We start from the raw sequence: 8,535 nt of genomic DNA, 5'->3' as shown, positions 1-8,535 counted from the left end.
CCAACTGCTGAACAATCATCGACAGGAAGACACTAGAATTCACAAAGAAAGATACTCCACATCCAAAGACAAAGGAGAAGACAAAATGAGATGGTAGGAGGGGAACAATCCAGTAAAATCAAATCCCATAATTTCTGGGTGGGTGACTCACAAACTCGAGAACACTTATACCACAGAAGTCCACCCACCGGACTGAAGGTTCTGAGCCCCACGTCAGGCTTCCTAACCTGGGGGTCCAGCAATGGGAGGAGGAATTCCTAGAGAGTCAGACTTTGAAGACTAGTGGGATTTGATTGCAGAACTTCGACAGGACTGGGGGAAAAAGAGACTCCACTCTTGGAGGGCACACACAAAGCAGTGTGTGCATCAGGACCCAGGGGAAGGAGCAGTGACCCCAGAGGAGACTGAACCAGACCTACCTGCTAGTGTTGGAGGGTCTCCTGCAGAGGCAGGGGCTGGCTGTGTCTCACCGTGAGGACAAGGACACTGGAAGCTGAAGTTCTGGGAAGTACTCCTTGGTGTGAGCCCTCCCAGAGTCTGCCATTAGCCCCACCAAAGAGCCTGGGTAGGCTCCAGTGTTGGGTCGTCTCAGGCCAAACAACCAACAGGGAGGGAACTAAGCCCCACCCATCAGCAGACAAGTGGATTAAACTTTTACTGAGCTCTGCCCACCAGAGCATCAGCCAGATCTACCCACCACCAGTCCCTACCATCAGGAAACTTGCACAAGCCTCTTAGATAGACTCATCCACCAGAGGGCAGACAGCAGAAGCAAGAAGAACTACAGTCCTGCAGCCTGTGGAAAAAAAACCACATTCACAGAAAGACAGACAAGATGAAAAGGCAGAGGGCCATGTACCAGATGAAGGAATAAGATAAAACACCAGAAAAACAACTAAATGAACTGGAGATAGGCAACATTCTAGGAAAAGAATTCAGAATACTGATAGTGAAGATGATCCAGGACCTCGGAAAAAAGAATGGAGGCAAAGATCGAGAAGACGCAAGAAATGTTTAACAAAGACCTAGAAGAATTAAAGAACAAACAAACAGAGATGAACAATACAATAACTGAAATGAAGACTACACTAGAAGGAATCAATAGCAGAATAACTGAGGCAGAAGAACGGATAAGTGACCTGGAAGACAGAATGGTAGAATTCACTGCTGCAGAACAGAATAAAGAAAAAAGAATGAAAAGAAATGAAGACAGCCTAAGAGAACTCTGGGACAACATTCGACTCAACAACATTTGCATTATAGGGGTCCCAGAAGGAGAAGAGACAGAGAAATGACCAGAGAAAATATTTGAAAAGATTATAGTCAAAACTTCCATAACATGGGAAAAGAAATAGCCACCCAACTCCATGAAGCACAGAGTCCCACACAGGATAAACCTGAGGAGAAACATACTGAGACACACAGTAATCAAATTGGCAAAAATTAAAGACAAAGATAAATTATTGAAAGCAGAAAGGGCAAAATGACAAATAACATACAAGGGAACTCCCATAAGGTTAACAGCTGATTTCTCAGCAGAAACTCTACAAGCCAGAAGGGAGTGGCACGGTATACTTAAAATGATGAAAGGGAGAACCTACAGCCAAGATTACTCTACCCGCCAAGGATCTCATTCAGCTTTGATGGAGAAATCAAAAGCTTTACAGACAAACAAAAGCTAAAAGAATTCAGCACCACCAAACCAGTTCTACAACAAATGCTAAAGGAACTTCTCTAAGTGGGAACCACAAGAGAAGAAAAGGACCTACAAAAACCAACCCAAAACACTTAAGAAAATGGTAATAGGAACATACATATCGATAATAACCTTAAACGTGAATGGATTAAATGCTCCAACCAAAAGACCCAGGCTCGCTGAATGGATATAAAAAGAAGACCCATATATATGCTGTCTACAAGAGACCCACTTCAGATCCAGGGACACAAACAGACTGAAAGTGAGGGGATGGAAAAAGATATTCCATGCGAATGGAAATCAAAAGAAAGCTGGAGTAGCAATACTCATATCAGATAAAATAGACTTTAAAATAAAGAATGTTACAAGAGACAAGGAAGGACTCTACATAATGATCAAGGGATCAATCCAAGAAGAAAATATAACAATTATAAATATATATGCACCCAACATAGGAGCACCTCATTACATAAGGCAACTATTAATAGCTATAAAAGAGGAAATCGACAGTAACACAAATAGTGGGGGACTTTAACACCTCACTTACACCAATGGACAGATCATCCAAACAGAAAATTAATAAGGAAACACAAGCTTTAAATGACACAATAGACCAGATAGATTTAATTGATATTTATCGGACATTCCATACAACACCAGCAGATTACACTTTCTTCTCAAGTGTGCACAGAACATTCTCCAGGATAGATCACATCTTGGGTCACAAATCAAGCCTCAGTAAATTTAAGAAAATTGAAATCATATCAAGCATCTTTTCTGACCACAACGCTATGAGATTAGAAATCAATTAGAGGGAAAAAAACCATGAAAAACACAAACACATGGAGGTTGAACAACACGTTACTAAATAACCAAGAGATCACTGAAGAAATCAAAGAGGAAATAAAAAAATACCTAGAGACAAAGGACAATGAAAACATGACAATCCAAAACCTATGGGATGCAGCAAACGCAGTTCTAAGAGGGAAGTTTATAGCTATACAAGCCTACCTCAAGAAACAAGAAAAATCTCGAATAAACAATGTAACCTTGCACCTAAAGGAACTGGAGAAAGAACAAACAAAACCCAAAGTTAGCAGAAGGAAAGAAATCATAAAGATCAGAGCAGAAATAAATGAACTAGAAACAAAGTAAATAGCAAAGATCAATAAAACTAAAAGCTGGTTCTTTGAGAAGATAAACAAAATTCATAAACCATTAGCCAGACTCAACAAGAAAAAGAGGGAGAGGACTCAAATCAATAAAATTAGAAATGAAAAAGGAGAAGTTACAACAGACACTGCAGAAATACAAAGCATCCTAAGAGACTACTAGAAGCAACTCTATGCCAATAAAATGGACAACCTGGAAGAAATGGACAAATTCTTAGAAAGGTATAACCTTCCAAGACCAAACCAGGAAGAAATAGAAAATATGAACAGAAAATCACAAGTGATGAAATAGAAACTGTGATGAAAAATCATGCAACAAACAAAAGTCCAGGACCAGATGGCTTCACAGGTGAATTCTATCAAACATTTAGAGAAGAGCTATTACCCATCCTTCTCAAACTCTTCCAAAAAACTGCAGAGGAAGGAATACTCCCAAACTCATTCTATGAGGCCACCATAACCCTGATACCAAAACCAGACAAAGATACTACAAAAAAAGAAAATTACAGACCAATATCACTGATGAATATGGATGCAAAAATCCTCAACAAAATACTTGCAAACAGAATCCAACAACACATTAAAAGGATCATACACCATGATCAAGTGGGATTTATCCCAGGGATGCAAGGATTCTTCAATATATGCAAATCAATCAATGTGATACACCATATTAACAAACTGAAAAAGAAAAATCATATGATCATCTCAATAGATGCATAAAAATCTTTTGACAAGATTCAACACCCATTTATGATAAAAACTCTCCAGAAAGTGGGCATAGAGGGAACCTACCACAACATAATAAAGGCCATATATGACAAACCCACAGCAAACATCATTCTCAATGGTGAAAAACTGAAAACATTTCCTCTAAGATCAGGAACAAGACAAGGATGTCCACTCTCACCAGTTATTCAACATAGTTTTGGAAGTCCTAGCCACGGCAATCAGAGAAGAAAAAGAAATAAAAGGAATCCAAATTGGAAAAGAAGAAGTAAACCTGTCAATATTTGCAGATTACATGATACTGTACATAGAGAATCCTAAAGATGCCACCAGAAAACTACTAGAGCTAACAAATGAAGTTGGTAAAGTTGCAGGACACAAAATTAATGCACAGAAATCTCTTGCATTCCTATACACTAATGGTGAAAAATCTGAAAGAGAAATTAAGGAAACACTCCCATTTACCACTGCAACAAAAAGAATAAAATACCTAGGGATAAACCTACCTAGGGAGACAAAGGCTTGTATGCAGAAAACTATAAGATGTTGATGAAAGAAATTAAAGATGATACAAACAGAAAGAGAGATATATCATGTTCTTGGATTGGAAGAATCAATATTGTGAAAATGACTATACTATCCAAAGCAATCTACAGATTCAATGCAATCCCCATCAAATTACCAGTCGCATTTTTTTTTTTTTACAAAACTAGAACAAAAAATCTTAAAATTTGTATGCAGACAAAAAAGACCCTGAAAGCCAAAGCAGTCTTGAGGAAAGAAACAGAGCTGAAGGAATCAGACTCCTGACTTCTGATACTATAACACTACAGTAGTCAAGACAATATGGTACTGGCACAAAAACAGAAATATAGATCAATGGAACAGGATAGGAAGCCCAGAGATAAACCCACGCACATATGGTCAACTAATCTATGACAAAGGAGGCAAGGATATACAATGGAGAAATGACAGTCTCGTCAATAAGTGGTGCTGGCTAAACTGGACACTACATGTAAAAGAATGAAATTAGAACACTCCCTAACACCATACACAAAAATAAACTCAAAATGGTTTCGAGACCTAAATGCAAGACAGGACACTAGAAAACTTAGAGGAAAACATAGGCAGAACACTCTATGTTATAAATCACAGCAAGATCTGTTTTGCTACACCTCCTAGAGTAATGGAAATAAAATAAAAATAAACAAATGGGACCTAATGAAACTTCAAAGCTTTTGCACAGCAAAGGAAACTACAAACAAGACGAAAAGACAACCCTCAGAATGGGAGAAAATATTTGCCAACGAATCAACGGACAAAGGATTAATCTGCAAAATATATAAACAGCTCATGCAGCTCAATATTAAAAAAACAACCAAATCCAAAAATGGACAGAAGACCTAAATAGACATTTCTCTAAAGAAGACATATAGATGGCCAAGAAGCACATGAAAAGCTGCTCAACATCACTAATTATCAGAGAAATGCAAATCAAAACTACAGTGAGGTATCACCTCACACCACTTAGAATGGGCATCATCAGAAAATCTACAAACAACAAATGCTGGAGAGGGTGTGGAGAAAAGGGAACCCTCTTGCACTGTTGGTGGGAATGTAAATTGATACAGCCACTATGGAGAACAGTATGGAGGTTCCTTGAAAAACTAAAAATAGAATTACCATATGACCCAGCAATCCCACTACTGGGCATATACCCAGAGAAAACCGTAATTCAAAAAGACACATGCACCCCCATATTCACTGCAGCACTATTTGCAACAGCCAGGTAATGGAAGCAACCTAAATGCTCATTGACAGACGAATGGATAAAGAAGATGTGGTACATATGTACAATGGAATATTACTCAGCCATAAAACGGATCGAAATTGGGTCATTTGTAGAGATGTGGATGAATCTAGAGAGTGTCATACAGAGTGAAGTAAGTCAGAAAGAGAAAAACAAATATCGTATATTAACGCATATATGTGTAACCTAGAAAAATGGTACAGATGAAACAGCTTGCAGGGCAGAAATTGAGACACAGATGCAGAGAACAAATGTATGGACACCAAGGGGGGAAGGTGGTGGGGGGTGGGGGTAGGGGTGGGATGAATTGGGATTGACATACATACACTAATATGTATAAAATGGATAACTAAGAAGAACCTGCTGTATAAAAAAATAAAATTCAAAAAAATAGAAAAAAAACAAAAAAGAATCTGCTTCACAGGATTGTGGAAGCAATACAGAGAGGAAATGTATGATATTTCTGTGTAAACGGCAGGATGCTAAAAAGTTGTTAATTCTCATAACAGTGATCCCCCAGAGTCAATGGCTTAACCTATTTCTTCCCCTTAAACTTTATACACTCCTCCACCTTGGAACTTACTATTTAACGAGTGGGTGTCAATTTATTGTTCGAGTCCCATCCTATCATCCCAGAGGTTCACGCACAGGATCCCAATTTTACAATTGAAGCCACTGAGGCTCAAGGAAGTTCAAAGAGCTAGTCAGTTGCAGACACAGGACTTGAATTCACTTCTTTCTACTCCAGTGGCACCAACCTCATCTCTCTGACACAGAGAGAGGTGATGCCAAAAAATTCCCGGTAAACCCTCCTCTTCTTCAACCCTTGCCTCATGCAAGTTTTATTCTGCCATTCACACGCTATCTTCAAATCACTAGGCAACTACTCAACACAAATATATCAACCAGCTGGTTCACAGAGGCAGCGGTATGGGGGCTGAGTGATGGAAACTTCAGGATCCTGAAGTTGGGGGTGGGAAGTAGAAGATGCAAGAGGCACAAAACAAGGAGTGGACTCTGGGGCCACCTGAGGGCAAAGGCACTTGCTCTCAGGCAGGTGCATCTCACCTCAAGGATAATACACTCTAGTGGTCTTCACAGGTTTTTGCTCCTGAAACCCCTAAAGGCATTTTCTACTCCCTTGTGCATTTTAAAAGGTACCATCTAAAGCTTTTACATGCTAAAATACTTGGAAAAGTTGTATTTTCTAATTTTCTATATATTGTACACATTTTAAATTTATTTTGGCCAAAAGCTTAAGCAGCAGAATCAGCGTGTTAAACTTACTAAAAACATCCACAGACCTTAATTAGTCAAACCAAAGTCGTCATCAAATCAGGCAACCAAACCAGAATTACTATTAAAAAATATCAGACTTCAGTTTCAGTTCCAATCAATGTATTCATACATACACTTTGTCTTCGTGATAACCTTCTCACTCCTTAATTGCAGCTCTAAGAGACACAAGGCACAGTCTTTGGCATGAGTTTGAAACCTAGAGAAATGAGATGTGGTCCATTTCTGCTTGCTTTGCTCTTACTGGGCCCTCCGTCTGGAACAATGTATTCTGAAGTCATCCATGTATGTGATGCCCAGGAGATTTCTGTGTACCTTGGGACCAGAGTGAGACTGTAAGCCCAGAGTGAGATTCCAGATGAGTGAGAAGTCTGTCTTTATTTTTTATATATTTTTTTGCGGTACGTGGGCCTCTCACTGTTGTGGCCTCTCCCTTTGCGGAGCACAGGCTCCAGACGCGCAGGCTCAGCGGCCATGGCTCACGGGCCTAGCCACTCCGCGGCATGTGGGATCTTCCCGGACTGGGGCACGAACCCGTGTCCCCTGCATCGGCAGGCGGACTCTTAACCACTGAGCCACCAGGGAAGCCCACTGTCTTTATTTTTGAAGCAGAACTCATATGGATCCTCCAGCAAAAAATTTTTTGGAAAGCAGCTCAAATGGGAGTTGAGAAACTGGAAGTTAATTCCTTAGATTCTAACTATGCCCAGGTGACCCTGAAGTCTTCAGGCACCTTCACCTGCACCACTGTGAACAATGCCTTCTGGATCCTGCCCTTTTCTCATGACTCAGGATTCTCAAACTGGCCTCCTTGGGCACTACTGCAGCGCCCATCCAGATTTTCCTCTCTCTCTGCCTTCAGAACCCCAGCTTCAAATTCCTGATTCTCACCACCTTTTCTTCAGTCTGGAAAAACACCTTTACTTCAGGGAGAGTGATTTTAAAGAGGCACTAAACTGACTTGTATGAAGGTATTAGTGACCGATAGCCTACCCAAATTTTAAGGTAGTGTTTGCATTTTTCAAAGAAAAACTTGTTTACCAAAAGGAGCCTCCCATGGGTTGGAAATTCAGGTGAATATAGGAGAAGCTATGGGCACTGGGGAGGAAATATTCTAGATAATTCCAAGATGATTAAAGACCAGTTTTGAACACTGTGCTGGGAAGCAGTAACTTGTTAAGTAGGGTCTAAGCCTGAGAAGTAGCACCCCCCTATTTTAAACCTGCAGGAGGTGCTAGCTGGGGAAAAGGTCATCGGGGTCAGTTGGTAGATGTTGCTGCAGTGCCAGAATGGGGATGCGATGAGACCCAGCCAAACTTAAGTTCCTATATCCTTGGAAATTCAAGCAAATCCAAGCTTTTGGAGTAATTCTAAGCTACTCTAAATCTCAGCTATTCTAAAATCAAAAGAATAGAGAAAGTCACCGAAAGTATTGGAAAGGCCCAGGTGATCCAGATGAGAAGACTCATTAAAAAGAGAACTGAGATTTTAAAGTTTATTTCAGGTCACACTGCATACACCTGAGATGAAAGTCAAGCTGTAGGAAAGAAAAAGACCCTATTCAAATGTTACTGCTCTCACTCAGGCATATGGTAAATTTGGAGAAGTTTGTTCTTTAAGCCTAAGAATATGAATCTTGCTTTCCAAAATAAGGTAGGAAAATGGATTTCTGCCACTTGGCTTCATCAATTTGACAAATAATTCTGCAAACTCAATCCGTATCTCTGAATGTAGATATGACGATTTACAGAAAGATCAGCCAAAAGCTACCTTTTGAATTCTACTGTAACCATGACATTCAAATGACCTGACCACGCAGCGTCAGGATTCAG

The sequence above is a fragment of the Mesoplodon bidens genome, assembly GCF_964165515.1.
Source record: "Mesoplodon bidens genome assembly, chromosome: 1".
NCBI lineage: Eukaryota > Metazoa > Chordata > Mammalia > Artiodactyla > Ziphiidae > Mesoplodon > Mesoplodon bidens.
Note: the sequence above shows the minus strand (reverse complement) of the source record.